General features: G+C 38.9%; 1 protein-coding gene and 1 long non-coding RNA gene across 18 annotated transcripts in view; one reads left to right on the top strand and one right to left on the bottom strand.

The window, feature by feature from the left end:
• The window catches only part of LOC308590072, a 44,216-nt gene extending 34,752 nt beyond the window's left edge, over positions 1-9,464 (top strand). The window contains exon 3 of the long non-coding RNA XR_014009678.1: positions 9,365-9,464. This is a non-coding gene — a long non-coding RNA (uncharacterized lncRNA). The remainder of the gene's footprint in view (positions 1-9,364) is intronic.
• ROBO2 (roundabout guidance receptor 2) overlaps positions 1-19,328 on the bottom strand; it is an 839,550-nt gene that overhangs the window by 488,835 nt on the left and 331,387 nt on the right. The gene's annotated exons all lie outside the window — the stretch shown is intronic.

Here is a 19,328-nt window from a genome sequence, read left to right as displayed (position 1 = left end):
CCTACTGTTGAATGGAATTTGGTAAAACAGACATTCTGAAGTAATTGGAATGGTCTGAGTACTGCACTGTTTCACTTTTAACTCCGTTTATTCATAGAAATGTGCAGCATGATTCATACATGCCATACCATTTGCTGTTGTTTGTGAATAATGTCAGTTGTGCTCAAGAAATTAGATAAAAGATAAAAGGTGTCTAAATAGATAATTTTGTCAGCTGCATATTATTTTGCTTACAATATAAATACATAAACTTCACTTACAAAAGCTTTCTAATCACCTGTTTATGTCATTCAGCCCTATGATTAGCTGTATTTTCCCAAATGCCTGCCAGCCATGTAGAGAGACAGAATCAGAGAGTCAAATATTGGTGCATTTCATTTGGTTCATTCATTGGTACATTGTTTGTTCACTATAGCTTGGGTTTAGTTGCAACTGAAGTTATTGTGGCTTACACTTACCGGGGTTTGGTCACAAATTCTGCACATTTGAACCACTGGGTTCAATCCTGATTCACAAGGGGAATACTGAACTAACATTCATGCATAGGTGTATCCGATTGTAATAATTTGGAATGTAGCATCCTACAATACTATCACTCATATTCTGCTATGTTACAGAAGCCTGATGCAATGTCAGTACCAAAAAATCATCCTGCTACTGTGCTGGAGTCACATGGGTCATATTATACCCAAATGCTTGCTTTTTCCCATAGCCTACTTGCCTTAGCTCCCTTACTAGATGAGTGGATATGCATGTGAGTTTGAATGCATTATTTATTTCCACTTATATACAGCTCTCTCTCACACACAAAATATACCTCTGAGTGCTGGTACTCAATGAAACACCCACTAAATTTGTCCTCCACAATGGGACTTGGATCAATAACTAATTTTGAAAACTGATTAGTTTGCAGCAGGGAAGTTGACACAGTCTCGTATCTTGCCAGAGGATATAATCAGCCTGTAAATAGCAGTATTAGTGCACTAGGTAATAGGTTGGTAATAAGAGAGCAAAAGAATATGGCCCAGATCTGCTATAATATTCTTTTCTACAAAGAGGGCATCACATGGGAAAAACAACAACAACTCCAACTTGTAAATTGAACTTAATGTTGAAATAAATTCTAGTTTTATCACTCAGCATACTTAGTGAATAAGGAATATTCCTAAATGCATTATAATAAAAGGTGAGCATGCATGCATTGCCTTAGGTGATTATTAAGAAGCCACAGACATTTTTACATATCATTTCTGATTGTGAATTCCAGATGTTTCCAACATGAAACATGAAAAATGTTATGTTCTAACAGTTAATGTTGTATTGCCAGCCATTTCAAAGATGTATTTCCCTATTAGAGCATCAACGTTGCTATGGCGATAATTGTAAAACTATGACCTAGACTGGGGGAGAGGAAGTGAAGAAATAATGTAAATGGTTAGGGTTACTATACGTCTGGATTTTACCGGGCATTGCCAGGATTTCAAAGGTGGAATTGACATACGGGGGGAATTTCCGAAATGTGGCGCTTTGTCCTGGATCTTAGGCAAATCAATTGAAAAATCTCAGCCTTTTCTGGCATTTTTTTTTTTTTTAAGAAAAACAACAACTTTGGGGTTTGTCTAAAAAAAAGCTCAACAGCTTTCAGGGTGTCCTGGTTTTTACTTTTTGAAATATGGCAACCCTATAAATGATGCAAATAGAAGTAAGATCATTTAGTTCAGCAGATATAATAACAAAAAAGTTGTGGGGTTTTTTGGGGGGAGGGTATGTAATTAAACTGTGCATTTCAGAAGTTATTTTGATTTTGTATTTTTGTGTAATGAAGGAAATAACTTGACATCTACTCTGATCCTACTCAAACGTACAGAACTACATGGCAAACCCACAGTGCAACCATTGATTTGCAACCTACTTTTCATTAGCTTGTGTGGCTTTGGTGGTGAAAAGACTTCTGTAGCTACTATAGTAACTTAAGGCTGGTTAGAAGGGCTCAGAGGCGGAGCTAGCTGCTGTACACCCGGGGATGGAGCTAGTGGCCCATGGGGGGGCTAGCATCCCAGGGGGTGCCACCCATGGCAAGCGGCAAGCTCCCGGGGGGGCGCAGCAATGTCACCCCCCTTAGGGATGACACCTGGGGCACTCCGCACCCCCTGCACCTCCTTCCTCTGCCAGTGGGAGGGCTGCCTATCTTTGATGCCTCTAACAGCTTGGCCTCCTTTGTAGCTCTATATAGTGCTGAACTCATATAAGAATGAAAGACCGTTAGGTTCACTTAGTGAGACCAGAGGATACTTATTCTGGAGGTTCCTTACCCTGACCAATGCTATGTAGGTGCCTTACACTGAATTACTCTGCACCAAATTAAGGAAATGGGGTATTAACTAGTGAAATAGGTCCGACTAATGGAGCTGTAATGAGGCTTTGGAAAAGAGGAAGCGCTTGATCCACACTGTTTAGGAAAACTGCATTAATCAATCTCAATGCACTTTTATCTCTTAATAATTAGCTGCCTATTTAATATTTCTGCTTTCTGCTTTCTGCCATACATCTATAATGATCCTAGAATGTCAGTCATAGGTTAACAACTGTAAATACTTTTGTGGGGGAGGGGAAAAACAAAGAACATCACTTTAAAAAATGAGATTAGAATATTGTCCAAACATAAAGTAACTGAGCACATTATTAGAAACTATATTTTTGAATATTTAGGTATAGGTTTATTATGTGCTTCCCATTACAATGGTTCTGAAACAATTTGCAACAGAAGCAAAACTACGGTGATAAAAATCATGCAAGGATGTTAAAAACATATTCAGAATTCAATATTTTAAAAGGATACATTTATATTAATGGACTAATCCCTGTTGAAAGCATAATCCTCTAGGATTATGTGCAAGGGTCCTAACTGTTGAAGGCCTTATATACAGACCTACCCACTTTCAGTTATATATTCACATCCTTTAATAGTGAACTCAAGTGATGAGTGCTAGCAGAAATGGTGCCAAATCTGGGATACTGAGAAACAGAACTACAAACAACCTTAAGGGAGCAACCGCCGTCTCAATACAACCCAGTAAATATTGAGCATGCTCAGTAGCCACAGAATATTGAGCATCAGTTGGAAAAGAAAAATGGAAACCTAGGAAGGTGAGTTCAAGTCCTGCTTTTTTTCCACCTTAAAGAGGTTTGGAGGATGGCATGGCTAAGCAAGAGTATTGCTGCCAGGAGGTGAGGACACTGCAATATTTTGTTGCAGATCCCACTTGTGTGTTATGTTGTTGTTTGTTTGAAACACCGCATTGTTTGGATTGATGGATTGTTTATTGGTCGTTATGTAAACTGTTTTGTGACTAGGGTGAAGAGCAGTCTAGAAGTATTGGAAATAAATAAATAAGTAAATAAATCAATAAATCAGGGAATGTATGTGGGTTCATAAACATTTCCACATGTTTCTTAACATTCAGTTTAAGTCTGCAATTGATTTGGCTTCAAGGAAGATTATTACAGGGCTGCTAGGTTAACATGTGCAAATTGTATGTCTTTCTAAATCTATTTCAGCATAAGAGAGGCTGAATAGAAAATGATCACAGCAGTGTTTCAACCATATACAGTGGGATTCTATATATAGTTGCACATGCATAATAAAAACATATATAGAATAACATAAAGACGCGGATTTCGGGGAGCCACAGTCCGAACATTATCATATTTTAATGACAATCATGTATAGCTGAGAGCTATTCTACACATTACTTGGAAAAGAATGATAACCTGAGGTCATAGAATTTTTGACTGCAGGTTGATGTGCAAATCATATTTTCTAGTGCTTCCCCACACAAAAAACTGCCTGCATGCAGTAAATAATACATGTCTGTGAGAATAATATACTGTACTAAATACTATACTAATTGCCTGTCTATGATGTGTTGGTCTACAACATGAAGTTTTTGATACGGGGAATCATTAAAAATGAGATCGTCTCCTTTGCAGACCCTACAAGTGTCCGTATTTCCAGGGATATCCCTGATTTAGAGAAGCCATCATGGTTTCTGATTTGATCCCAGCATGTCCCACTTTTCCTTAGGATGTCCCTATTTTCACTGGAGAAATGTTGAAGGGTATGGAGTTATCCAACCCCCAAGCTGTCTGAAGGCAATCTTGTATAGGCAAGTTTTTAAAAAAATGTTTAATGTTTTATATAAGTTTGAAGCTGCCCAGAGTGGCTGGGGCAACACAGTAAGATGTGTGAGGTATAAATAGTAAAATTATCATTATGGAATGGGGTGTCCCTAATTACATCAGAGAAATGATGGAAGGGTATGCCTTTGCAGTCTGAAGTGGCACAATCCATAATTTTACAAGTTCAAGCACTTTATTCTATGCAAATTGACCGACAAAGATACAATAAATCAGATTCAAACTTCTCCATGCCTTCCAACCTTGGCTGATCATTCATTTCAGCATGCCTTTAAAGGACTAATCATCAGACCAAGAACTAATCTACTGTACTGCTCAGTATCCATATGGATCAATACTAAACATCTTTATTTCTATTTGTGGATTTGCCTTTCACGTTCCTTTCTTTCCCCATCTCTGTACAAACTTTAATCACATACTGTAAACTGAGCAGTGCATCTTTTTATACGGTGAAACAAAGAAACACCAAAGAATATCCAGTTCAGCCTCAGAAACTCATTTCCTGTCACATGTCCAATCATTTCTAGCCTTCTACTACTTCATTTATTTAATAGGAAAAAAGGACTTCAAAAGCTTGTTTCCAAAGCAGGTCGATACTACAGGGGCAGCAAGTTAAGCATAGCTAAAAAGGCTTCATTATTACTTTGAATATCTCACCAGGTGGTCGTCACTTCCAGTGTTTTTATTCCAATAGACTTTGAAGCAGTTAGACACCAGGACATACACATCGCTGGAATTTAAGAACCTTCCCATCTTCTACAGACTAAAGCATATGGCATAGTGAAATCATAAAAATTTCCAAACCCAAAACGACCCACATTTCAGGGACTCCTTGTGCAACTTGCCCACACATACCGTATATTGTGTGTCTGCATAATGGGAGGATACTTAAATTTATATGGAAAAGAAGTGCTTCTCATAATAGAAAAAATGTTTGTCTATAGCTATAAACTTTAATTGGTTTAGCGGTAGATTAATCAATCAGCATTTTCGTTTTGATGAGTAGGAAGAGCTATAATGGTTTAGAATGGCTCTGAAGGACACTTTTATCTTAAGTTTCTACATCCTATTTTTCTACTCCCCCCCCCTCCGTTGCCCTCTTATTGACATTGTTCTGTTGATATTTTGCTCTTGGCTAAACCTTGTACTTTTTGTCTGCAGCACCTTTCTCTTGCTGCCTCTAAACATTTGCACCTCCATGCACCCGTTTAAACATTGTTTGAAAATGTACAGTACAGTGGTGCCCCGCAAGACGAATGCCTCGCAAGACGAAAAACTCGCTAGACGAAAGGGTTTTGCGGTTTTTGAGCTGCTTCGCAAGACGAATTTCCCTATGGGCTTGCTTCGTTTTCGTCTTGCGTTTTTTGCAAGTTTGTTTCCTTTTTCTTAACACCGTTAATACAGTTGCGACTTGACTTTGAGGAGCAACTCATAGAACGCGGTGTGGTAGCCTTTTTTGAGGTTTTTGGTGATTTTTGAAGCTTTTCCATAACTTTTCCGACACCGTGCTTCGCAAGACGAAAAATTCGCTAGACGAAAAAACTCACGGAATGAATTAATTTCGTCTTGCGAGGCACCACTGTACCTCTTTTTCTGAACATTTGACTTCTAATGCCTGGCTCACATTTGCTTTTCCTTCTCTGTCCTTCTTTAGTCTTTTTGGAGCTCAATCCTGTGGACAGGGTAGGCTCTTTCAAGTTGATATGCAGTGCCCAGCTGTGTGCGTTGTTGTATTCATCATATTTTGAAGCTGATGCATTGTTTCTGAGAGAAAAGAGAAAGTAGCAAACAAGACTTTTCTTTCTTACAATTAGTAGTTCATTTTTCATACTTCCTTCAATATCAGGGCTGGTATCAGGAGATGGTACTATCAGGCAACTTCTGAGGCCAATGCCTCAGTATAGGGTCCACTACCAGCCTCTGAATCATGCTGGACCTGCTACTCCTCTGGTTTGTTTGTTTGTTTGTTTGTTTGTCTACCTTCCCTCTCTATGGTTCTTGTTTAGTAGGCATATAAATATAATTTTATCTGTGGAGGAAAAGTAATAAACTTAGGGAGCAATCCTAAGCTATCAGAGAGGACAGCTGAGGGGATGTTCAACGTTGCAGACATTTGCCTGTAGATTTTCCCCTCCAGGTGAGGAAAGAGGTCCATTTCAGGGTGCCTAAGTGTTGTGACACCCAAAAGCTCTACCATTGCTTTTCTGCTGCTGTTCCAAGAGCAGTAAGGGGTAGGAAGGGAAGTGGGGGGGGGTGTAGGTTAGTTAGTGGGGTGGGGAGGGGAAGGGGTGCACTTGGGAGAGCTTTGGATCTGCTGGATCCACACTACCTTGTTCTAGTTATACTCATGTATTTTGTTTGCCAGTGGAATGCATTGGGACTTTGAGAAACCTGGAAATGTTATACATAAGATTTGAAAATAAGGGCTTTCGAACGTTTTAGCTACTGATTGATAATAAAATTGACTTTTCTGTTTCACAAAGCAAATGGCTAATGGGGAAAAATAAAGATCTATCATGTTGTTAATTCTAACAAATAAATAGGAATTAATAATGCTTAGGAGTGCTATGGGCCTATTTATCCAGGCGCTGCAAGGTATCTTGAAAGCAATTGATCTAAGCATTTTTACAACAGGCATACCTGTTTTACAGATGAGTAAGCAGACATAGTAATTTTGTGCAAGTTCTCTGAGATTATTAGCAAATTGTACTTGGGAGACCTAACATAACTCTGTGCCACTAAAGTTAGTATGATTGGAAATGCAGTATGCTTGGATGCAGTGTTTTTACAGCAGCAGTCTACTTAGCACAGCATCTGTGAAAGTAGCCAGTATCAATCCTCCTAAGGACCTTAATGGTACAGTCCTTCACTCGTTATTCACTCTGAGCTTCCAGCAATCTAAGGTTATAGCAGCACCTCATCATGAGAGTAAAAATGTTGCAGTTGCACTGTGTGAAAGAGCACCTAACTTCTTGAGTTCTCAAATGATTCAAGTTATTAGTGGGACAGCAAGCAGGAACCAGGAAAGCTAGTTGTTAAGTACAGGTAATTGATAGGTTTTATGGACCAACTGCATTTCAGCCTATCCCCATCAGCAATAGGTACTGGGACCTACTGCTAAGAACAGGCTATAAAGGGATGAGCAGTACAAACTTGTAGGACAATAAACTACACTATATCTTGAGTTAGGGGTATTGATTGTACCAGTACCATATCATCAGGGGCAGCACATCCTGTTTCACCACTTGAGGTGAAAAGGGATGTGCTGCCCACCCTGCTCCCCACTTTTGCCGGCACTCCACCAGCACCACTGCCATGCCACCTGAGACGCCATCTCTGCCACTAATGGAGAAGCAGTGCTGGCATCAGCACAGATTTCAAACAAGATATCTTGTGCTTCATAAGATTTGTGAAACATTTATTAGAGAGAAAAGTCCAGCCTACCAGATTCCTTGCAAGGCTAAGAATTGTGTTTTGAATACCCCAAACTCTGAGCTGTGAGACTCCAGGGATTCCAAGGAATTCCAACACTTGCCCATAGTTTAGTTTCCTTGGAATGAAGATGAATGGAGACTGTCTTGTCTTTAAGATATATGCCTTACCGTAATTTACACATATTTACAGCCTGAAAATAGGATGGATGGGCTCACAGCATTTACACTGCAACAGAGCCTCCCTCCCTATTAGGTTCCTAGCCACCTCTCTCTCACACCTCACTGGCTTTGGATTTAGCACAGCTGAGAGAGTCTCTAGCTTCCAGGCTATCCAAAACTCACACACACTCAGCCCTGCTTGGGCTATTGTTCTTCCTAAAGTGAAGAGGCATCTAGCCAGATGAAGTGGAAAAAGCCCCTCCTATTTGTTTCTATGACAACTGAATTCACTCTTTAAGATGCTTATGAGGGTACTTAACTGGGCCCAAGCTAGAACCATTACTCTCACAAAAAACTAGTTTGACCAGTTCAGCAGGTTCTAATAGATGTATGGATAAAGAACCACAGGCCTGGAAGAGATGTTCAGATATCATCCAGCTCAAGCCTCCTTGGGCTATCACAACATGATTCCTTAATCCCATCTCTATCCCACTGTACCACTCACGTTGCGTCACTTTTCTAAGTGGAAGTCTTCAGCTAGCAGAAGTTGGGGAGCAGCAATCCATCTATCGAAAAGTGTCCTATAGCCTATATATCAAAATCTAGAAATCCCACCTGTCTTCCTGGAGCAAGATGCATTTATCATATGAGATAAACAGATATTGTCGATGTAAATGCCAGAATAGTATCAACATTGAAAGGCTCACTAAATGTGTGAATAAACTTATGTTCTGTTTCCATTTCCCTTGGGGTTTTTTTATCAGTATCAATTAAATAAATTATGAGAAAGGTGTAAGATAGCACATTTGCATATGGACTATATTTTGCAGACTTGCTGGTGCACAATCTTTGGCATGAATGACAGTTAATATTAAAATATTTGAATGACAGTTAATATTAAACCTCATATGACTGAGGTGAATTTTGCCAGCTTTAGTCAACTAGAAATGACCCTTAAAATCTGTAGTGAATGGTATGAGGAAAACAATCTGCCTCTGCATGGATTTAAATAGCAAGTGACAACCCAATGGAATTCTCATCTTCATATGTTCCAAAGCTGGTAGAGCCACAAAGTCTGTGCTTGCATACAAAGAAGCCTTGTGTGAGCATAATGCAAAGTAACAGATTTACTCTTTGGAAAGGAAATGGCTGGGAAAACCTCTGGAACTTCAGCCTATTTGTAACAGCACATGACATATCAACAGTTTATGTCTTTATAGCCCTAAAATTATACTCTTTTATTAGGTGTGTTTAAAACTGCCAAGCAAAGTCATGGTCAACACATATTTGACATGTTCTCACAGACTGATTCTAAAACAAAGTCATTTGTAACTAGAGGAACCTGGGCTCATTTCATACACTCCTTGTAGCTATGGCAATGCACAACTGCCCAAACTAAATTCAATGTCAGTAGTTTGTCATGGACATGGACTATCATTTTGCATGCCGTTGGCTGAATAACTTGGTAGGTTTTCAGTGTATGCATAATGATCATAATATGTAGAATTTATATTCTATAAATCTAGTGTTCAAAGCACCTCACATACATGATCTTAGCAATTCTCCTGTTCCAGGCTGTGGCACATAGTGGTCTGTAGGCCAATTGTGGCAAGAGTCAGGACCATGGAGAGCTCCTATGGAAAAAGATTTCAGACTCATTAACCACACTCACAAGTCATGGTAAGTGAAAAATAAGCAAAATAAGCCAGGGCATGCATGAGTGGCATACAATTGTGAGCAGGTCTTTTCACAAAGCTTTGCTCCACAATTCATGTGAGTGCCAAAGCCAGCCAGGGTTAATAATAGATTCCTGCTACGTGTGAACTCCTAAATTACAGTTAAAGTCTTCAAAGCAAGCCAGAGTATGAAGACATGGTTTAAAGTTGCCTTGGTGTCTTGGCTTGCTTGAAATCCATTATCAATGGTTTCTGGGTTCACACATAATGAGAAGTACTTACTCCTGGCTTATTTTGCTGCTCATGTGAAGGAAGAAGTCAAGTGGCATGAAAGGAGTGGCCTATGGGTGCATAACGATCATGCATAACCTGGTTTATTAAGCCAGGATTTTTGGCTTTCGATGACATGCAAACACTCCCACTGAAAAGCAGGGAGCTGATAGTGTTGATCCAGTACTGGTCTAGAGGTGATTGATTTGTTGCATATTCCTGCAGAGAGAGATGTAGTTGATCCGTGCCTCTCTGGAGTGTGCCTGCTTGGAGGCTAAACTGGTTGCATTGCATTATACAGACCTGTATACTAGTAGGGTTGAAATTTCACCCATGGCATTGGGTGGGGCATGGTAGAGTGCAGGAGGAAGTAAAGATAACAGCAGTTTGTCTAAGGCTGCTTATTGCATATGCTGCTACACAGAGATTTGACTTCCTGGTTTTTAGTGCCAAAGCAACACTGTGACCAGAAACATGACACAAGAACCTTCGTCAATGGGACAATTCTCTTTGGATCTGGCTTCTGAAATAAAAGGTTCACCCTTGCTTCTGTCAAGCATTTTAGACTGCCCTTTTCCTGGCTCTTAGCTTGAACACATTATTTCTATGTACAGCTGGGAAGGCTGCTGCTCACAGGCAGACAAGTCAGTAACACCTAGGAATACAGAATGGAATGATTGACACTCTTAACTGTAAACACAGGTCTTCTTCATCCATAAAAATGCTGTTCCTGGTAGCAACACTGATAAAGTTTCTGGTGGAAACAAGACAGTGATGTGCTGTCTGCAGTGTTAGTTCCAGATAAGGAGGTTAGAGTGCCTAGGAAAGGAATCTCCCAAATGCAAATCCCCTGGCAGGAAGACAGCACTTTAACAGTGCAGATTATCCAGCCTTTGAGCTGTCCTCAAAGGAAAGTGACTAACGGGCCAAAAATGGCATCAATAAATTATAGCACGACAGGAAAAGTTTTAATAGCCAAATGCATATCTGCTTCCCACTCCCACCACCATCGCCCAGTGAAACTGTAAAGTAAAAATTGTTTCTGAAAAGGGTGTTTTAGGCAGCAGTCCTATAAACAATTACCTTGGAGTAGATCCTATTGCACTCAGTTGGGGATTCCAGGCAGAGAAATCAGCTTTCTTTCCTGTTCTATCATATAAACTTCAGTGTGGGTCACAACAGACAATGTGCGAAATGCATAAATGCATTTCTCTTATCCATTTTGGGGGGGGGAAGGAATTAATGAATAGCATTATCATTGCCATACTGCAGCTGGAAGCCTGAGCCCGAAACAGTGGCTTCCCTAAGACTTTTTAGGCAAGGCATGAACTGGAGACAGGGCTGGCCTATCCATGAGGCGAGGTGAGGTGGCAGCAGATCCAGCTCCCAAAGAATGCATCACCCACTGCTGCAGCAATGGCTGGGGTGCACACCTTGGAGGCCAGATCTTCTGCCTCCTCAGCAGTCCCCCCCCAGTCCCCCCCAATGTTTACAGCAGCCTCTTGGTCAATAGGAGGCATTGCTGGTCTCCTCCCCCCATCCTTGCTCCTGATGTAGATCTTCACTCACCCCTTCTTCCCTGGTGGGGAGAGGCACCATTTTGTAGTTCACCTCAGGTGCCAAAATGTCTTAGGCCAGCCCTGACTGAAGAATTCCTGATTAGCTGCCCAGTCTTTTAGCTACTACACTACACTGCGATTAGGAAGGATTCTGCATATGATACATTGTAATCTTTAGCATATTTTGTGTTTCTGAGTTTAATACCACTCATCACAGAGGTCCCAATGTTGAATATGTAGACATAACTCTCTATATATGGCATAGCCAGCATGAATATGTTCATAACTCTGATAACTGTATCTGATGTTTCGATATTTGACTGCAGTTATAATAATCACTATAATTGTAACAGTTCATGCTAGCCAGGCTGCACATCTATTCTTCATTTGTCCTTAAACTAATTCATCCTACATATGAATATATCACCCTCATCAATTTCAAGTGCCATCCCTTGGATTTTCAGGCTATTAACGAGTATGCATTATGTATGAGTCAAACAGAAAACTTACATACTTTTGCTTGCACAACGGAACAGGTACTTTTCTTGTTTGTTGTCGGAAGCTATTCTCATTGAAATACAAGTCACACTACCAACTGAGGAGCAGTCCTTTTTTAAGGATACCATGTGGTTACAAATTGTGGTTACACTCTAGCTGATTACTAAATTCTGACAATACGGAAGATTTGTTAAGAAACAGTAGTAGTTGAGCATGAGACAATCCCAGGGTCGTGGGTTTGAGCCCCATGTTGGGTGAAAGATTCCTGCATTGCAGAGAGTTGGACTAGATGACCCTCATGGTTCCTTTCAACTCTACAGTTCTGTGATTCTGATTCTATGATATTTCTTGGGCCTCCAAATACTTTTTAATTCACCAAGATCACTTGACATTAACAGTATTTAAACAAATACTTAAGATATTTTATCATGTTCCAGCACAACCCTATGGATCTCTGCTCAGAAGTAAATCACACCAAGTTCAATTAGTTTACATGCAATCTTAGACTGCTCAGAAATTTCAGAATCATTTTGAGGTGTTTTTTTAAATAAACCAAAACAAATGTTATCTCTAAAATGAATTCCATTATTATAGATAAATGAGCTCCCCAAAGCTCTCCTTAGGTAATCGTTTCTGAGCTAATCCAAGGGGCTGGCTGGTCTGGGAAACCATTTTTTCCATCCCATGGGAACTAATGACTGTATTAGTTCCTATAGGGGCAGGAAAAAAGATGATGCAGAGGCAAATGTATTGGAGAAATCTAGCTCCCTGGAATTGCACAGGCCGTATTTTAAGAGCTTTGGCAGCCAATGTGATTTCAGCTTAGGCTGCCAAAGTCCCCAGGATCTTTGGCATGCAAAGTCTATGCTTTGTAAAGGAAGCTGACAATTCTTCTCTTGTTCAGATTTCACTCTGAATGGAAGAATTTTGTGCTTTAAAAACTTTATTTCCTTTCAGACTTTTACCAGCCTCAGTTGTTTTCTGATTCTGGCAAAGGAGAATGCTACCAGCATCCCTATCCATATTAAAGAAATTAGATTATATTTATAGCTGGAGCACTGTCATTTACTATAAGCCATTGATTTTTGTTTAATACAAAAAGACACTGCTTAAGTGTCGATAGACTCTGTGATTATTAGGTTGAGCATCCCAGAACTAGCATGTGGTTTTTACATTTCAGTAGGTATGAAAAACAGGGAATTCAGCTAACACTGGATGACTTTGGCATTGGAACACTTTGCATTTTTAAGAATCAGGATTGTAATGGTGGAAAGAGTCTGATAAGTTTAAAGTAGAAGTGTGCATTAAAAATAATAATCTTGCTGCTGCTGCAAGAACACCCCAAGCCAAGTTTCACTGTTCCCCTGTAAAATGCAGCCATTGCAACATGTGCTTTACCACCTCTATCACACATAATTCCACATCATTTTCTGAAGCTGATAAGGTGGGAAATATGGAACATAATGATGTCAAAACACAAAGCAGAATTAGATCAGGGGATGCCAATTTACATGGGGAGGCATATGGGCACATTTGCAAACCGGAGGAACTGCCGCGGGCACTACACACACACCACAACCAATTATACTGGGTACAACAAAATGTTTCTTTCAAGCCTAATTTCAGTGGGGGAGGGAACTTTCTGTGGACACATATCCAATTAAATTATATGTGATGGACCGAGATAGGAGAAGTCATTGGGACAGCCATTGACAACTCTGAGAAATATATCTGCATTCTTTGTAACACATGGCCTCACCGATAGAGTCTATAGTGAAATAATCAGTTGTTTTACTGTATTCCTATTTAGTATGTACTTTACTATATTCCTAAGAATCATACAAATTCTATGTAAAAAATGTCATTACTATATATCACTAGTCTGTTCCCAATTGTTAGTACACATACAGAACACCATATGCAGCAGTAAGGAACTTTGATGAATAACTACTCCTATTTTACCAGCTGACAGTCTAATATTTAAACATCAGTTTAAATATTGTGATCATGCTATACAAACATGGGAAAGAAACCTTTAATAATTCTTTATTAATGTCACTGATAAAAAACTGACTCTTTTATTGAATATTATTACCAAACCTTATTAAAATGTGCCATGACTTCAAATTACCAAATTACTTGTAACATTTCCCCCCTTCAAGACAAAATTTACCATTAGCAGTAACTTGTGGGCAGGGATTCCAGCCTAATGCGTATAAGATTTAATTACACAAATACTTATGCATTTCCATAAAATTGTCATTTTCTTTCTGCAGCTGCAAACATTTTTCTTCATATTGGTAATTATTTTGGAATCGGATTATTCTGATTTAGCTGCTTAGATTGGTCAAACAGGAAAAAATATTCCCAGATTAACTGGAATCAACAGTGTGAACATCAATGTAGGTTGTTTTTACATATACCAAGTCTCTTTTGTCAGTTAGCCACCTGGATCACAGTGAGATATTTCAAAAGAGATTTATTTATTTATTTATTTATTTACTCGCTCATTTATTTGAGCCCTTTGGGGATTACTGTATCTAAACAATAAGTCCAGAAGGAAATGGAACATGCCACTAATATTTAGATTTCAAGATTTATGCAGTATTTTGTGGGAAAATGCAGACCACCACCAACGATATAGACCAAGCTGATCTTAAGGTCATTTGAGGCGACCCAGGCAGTCATTTCATGACTAGTGAATTGTCATTTGGTGTTAACATGGAAGTAGAACTTCTTAGTAATAGTACCTAACCTCTGGAATGCTCTCTCTTGAGTTTTTCACAAAGCAGAAATTGTAGTGTATTTTAAACACCTGTTAAAAACATATATGGTTTCCTTTTCTCTAGCCTTTTAATTTTTTGTATACTACTCAGTTATACCTGTGAAACACAGGTGCGCTTTGTTTTTGCCTGGTTTTAGGAACACTATCTGCTTTTTTGTGTGTGTGTGTAAACCACTTAAGAGTTATATAACATTAAGCGGCGTAAATATGTTTTAAAATATATAAACAAAAATTAACAGCGATACAGACAAATTTTAACTTGTGCACAGTCAGGTGAAACTTAAATGCACGATTCTTTTCAGTTTTTCATCTACAGCATACAGGAGCTATCTTAGGAATTAAAGGCAATTCTGTCACCAGCCTTGCAGATTCATGATGTAAAATGAGCAATCCTACCTTATTGTGATGTGGGGGGAAGTTTATTTCCATGTAAGTTCAATGACTACATCCTTTGTCCTGCTATTTCACTGTCACCAGGGTGGGAAGAGGGGATATTTTCCTCCCCACCCCAACTGGAATGGGAAGAATTTACTGTGCCTGCCTCAGAGCTTTCCACAGGCCTACTGAGGGTCCATCAGCAATGGTAAAGTTGTCTCACTGGTGGACTTCCCTCTCTGGCAGTAGAAGGGCACATACGTTGCATCCTAGCGTCCTTCCCCTGCCCTTCAATCAGCAATAAGAACACACTTTAAAAAGATATGAAAACCTATTTTCCAGAGAAGAGCTGCCAAAAGAGCCAACTGAATAGGTTTGATAACATTAAAATATCTCTAAAATATTCATGCATAAAGCTATTGGTCAACAATGTGTTCTTAAACTGATAAGGGTATATTTCTGTCCTAAGATTAATATTCTCTCTTTTTTATACTTATTCTCTTCTGTAATCTATTGCAGATTGATTTACCTTACTACTTAGCAGTGTTTAAGGATCTACTGTATAATAAAGCTCCTGTTGTTTACTACTTTTTGTCTTTATGTTCTCAGTCTTTAGTGGTCCATAAATTTTCTTTATTTATGTTTTAAAGGAAGGGAAGACTCACCTTAGAAACTAATTAATTTGCTAATTATTAAGTCATTTATTTTGCTTGTTTTATGATAGTCGTATGGTTAATAGCCTAAAATGTATTTTTGAGTTAAAACTGCAGCACTTTCTAGTTTTCTGTGAAACATTTGCTTTGGGTAAATATAGACTTAGAACCAGATTCTGAATGGACCAACCAATTTTTAATTTCCAGTGATGTTTTCAATGATAACATACCATGACATAAATATAATAAAAACAGTTGAACAACTGTCAGTGAGATTTAATAACAAGCTAAAATGGCTGGCAGGCACTATGGATAAATTGGTTCCACTGTAACTAGTTGTACCTTGAAGCAATGTTTATTTTTGGCCCCTGCCACAAAAGTGATATATAGAATCACTTGACATTTCAAAGAACCATAACTTGACTGGAATCAAGCCAAATTCAACTGACCAAGCATTTCTAAGCATTCTCTTCCATAGTCAATTCAGCTGCAAGCACAGTGGTGCAAATATATATCACTTATTCCAACTGAGACTCATATTTCTGTTACATTCCTTGGACTGTCTCCTTTGCTGTTCTTTCATTATCACCTGGTGCCTACTTGGTTGTCTTTTTGGCAGCACCATTTCTGTCCTGTACTGCTCTTCTGTCTTCAGAAGGTAATGCAAAATGGGCAGTGGTGTGAGGGAGTGGCCTCCAGATTTGTAGGTGTGTTGGAGAGAGAACACTAGGATCACTGTGCTACTAAAGATGTCTTCAACAATGCTTCAGAAGTTATTTCACAATTTTATATGCATAGGGGAAGACCATTAAAGTCATCCAGCTAGACTCAGAACGGATACATTAGGACTGCATTGTGTGCCTTTAGATATTTATTGGAATCGTAGAAGCTAAATAATTTATTTTTTTCCATCCTTCATGCTGGTTGAGTGAATTTAGCAAATGTATGCACAACCTCTGTTGCTTGTAATGTCATAGAAAATCAACTGAAATTGACCTGATAATCTTTTATATGATCATATGGAAAATCAGCATGCATAGCTGAGTCTTTACACCTCTTGGATGTGCTCATTCAAAGCATTGATCCTCCTATGAATCCCCTTTTAACCAAAGGTTAAAAGCACTGAAAATAAGTGAGTGGTTATAAACCTTATACAGCTCACTCACCCAATCCATCTGTCAAAAATGGTAAATAGTATACATGATAACATCATTGTTGCTGTTTCTCAGGCTCTCAAGAGTGGAAAAAGTGTGTCATAACTTTAAACATGACCATACATTCAAGACTCTAATGTAAGTGCCACCTTGGTTTTTTAAAGTAATTAAGAGGTAATTTATATAAGAAACTATCAGAAATGCAGCTCCCAAAAAGCAGGATAAAACACAGATCACATATTAGGTTACAATATCAATCAAGTTATTAAGAATGAATCAGTGGTCTAAATTTGTACTAGAAGTGTTTTAACATTTTGGCAAGCTGCTTGAAAGAGTTTAGTAAGAATTTGTAATGTGTGTCTTGGAAACAAGATTTTCCTCTCTGGTTCAACAAAAAGGATACTGTTTCTCAGTTAAACATACCTCTGTTAGAATATAACACAGTTACGAGTACGTTTGCCAGAAATCACAGTTTTTAATGAGTCTTTAGTAAAACTAGATTTTATTTTCTTTCAAACTGTGCAGTGTTTTTGCAGTTAAAATATTTTTACATGGTCTTCCAGATTATGTGACCTTTGCAGATTAGGCCTGCCTTTCCATGATGTGTATAGAAAAAATGAGTCAAGCCCACCATTTCCCTAAAACTTTAGCCCCCACTTGCTTCAGATGCATACAAACATAACAATAAAGCTCTTTGCAAGCTGGAACTAGTCTGTGAAGAACATAAAGCTACAAAAGACTTATTAACAATGGTTTATATTTCTTTACAAAAACAATAATCATTTGGATTTCAAGATAAGAAAAAGGAAGAAATGATCTGAATGCTGATATAACATAATGATAATGGGTTGACATACAGTACGTTATGTACAGAGAGGGGAAAGCTCTCTCCTGTTCACCTTAGATTGAATTGAAAATGATCCAATCTTTTTCCAGAAAATAATAATAATTGGGACTCTGGTTATTTTGAAAGCAAAATTGAAGCTTAGAAAATGTTCTTTTACATCCCCATTCATCGCCAACCTAAAAAACACTGTTCTCCAGGCAGTGGCTTTTTGGAAGGCTAGAAAAGTAAAGGGTTACCACACATTTTTCTCTGAGGGTGATAGGCAAATAGGACATGGAAGGAACAAACTTGTCTCTACCCTTCCCTTCCTACGTGCTGATACGACACATGTCACTGCTGCTGCTGCAGGCCAGGGAAAGTATGAAAGGTTATTTGGGAGATGCAGAGAGTTGGCAAGAATGGGGAAACTGATCTGGAAGGACAAGAGGAGGTAGGATTTCCCCCTCCAAACTGGATTTCAATCCATGCTGGAGAATAATTCAGGGGCTTATAAATCTGACCTCTTCACTAAAGATATTCTCTGAGCCTGTCTTAGGATAATTTTCCCAGCACCTCTAGTAATGTACAAGGGGTCAAGAAACACAGTGACTTCAAAACCCTTTCAGTTGTATTTAAAACTTCATAAGCTAAAAAGCATTTACGAAACTAAAGCAGATGCTGAAATTGTGCGCAGGTATACTGATTGCTTTAAATTCATCAGAGTGTTCTGGGGGTTCTAGGAATAACATGTCTCACAGCACATACTAGCTATGATACACAGGCATCTCCCAACTTACACATGTTTGACTTGCGTGACCAAGTATACGCGGGGAACCGGGAAATAATTAAATAAATAGATTTAAACGGCAAGAAGGCACGAAAAGGGCAAAAATGGTGCAAAAGAGCGGGAAAACTGCAAAATTTGTACAGAAAGAGCAGGAAAATGGCTAGCAATCCCAGGTGCCTTTGCACCTGCAATCCCTTGAGCCTTTGCACCAACCTTTGAGACTTGTGGAGAGTTGTAGGTTGAGAAAGGAGGTTTGGAGGGAGTAGTGGTGGATTTTTGTGGATTTTTGGCAGACTGTGGCTTTTTAGATCGTGTTCCGCACTAAATGCGGTTTCACATATACACACGGTACCCTGGAATGTAACCCCTGTGTAAGTGGGGAGATGGCTGTATACAGTTAAGGACACAGAGGAAGACATTCTCTTCTTTGTAATTCAGTAGATGGTAACAGCAGCTTATTTTGGAAAAGGTTAGGAACCTCTGGCTGCAGTGGAGAGGATGGGAGACTTACCTAGACACCCCTGGGGACTAGTGACTAGTAGGAGAGCCCTGGAATGTCACATAAGATTAATGGAAAATACTTTCCATTGAAAATATTTTTATTAGATATGGGGAGAAGCGTATGGACAAACATTTATCATAAGTTTAGTCTATATTTTATGAATCTCTCTATCTATGACCACCACCAGCTTTCAGGTGCTCAACATAAGCATTTGCATTGTGAAGTATAAGTGGGAAAGTGTACAGAGCCATGTTCTAGACATATTATAATTATTCTGTTTTTGGTTTCTTCCACTTCTTAAAACAAAAATCCCAATGAATGCTGATAGAAGTTTAAAATACAGTTGTACCTCAGGTTACAGACACTTCAGGTTACAGACTCCGCTAACCCAGGTTAAGAACTTAACTCAGGTTAAGAACTTTGCTTCAGGATGAGAACAGAAATTGTTCAGTG

Source organism: Podarcis bocagei, assembly GCF_964188305.1.
Source record: "Podarcis bocagei genome assembly, chromosome: 6".
Lineage (NCBI taxonomy): Eukaryota > Metazoa > Chordata > Lepidosauria > Squamata > Lacertidae > Podarcis > Podarcis bocagei.
This window is presented reverse-complemented; position numbering and strand designations above follow the sequence as displayed.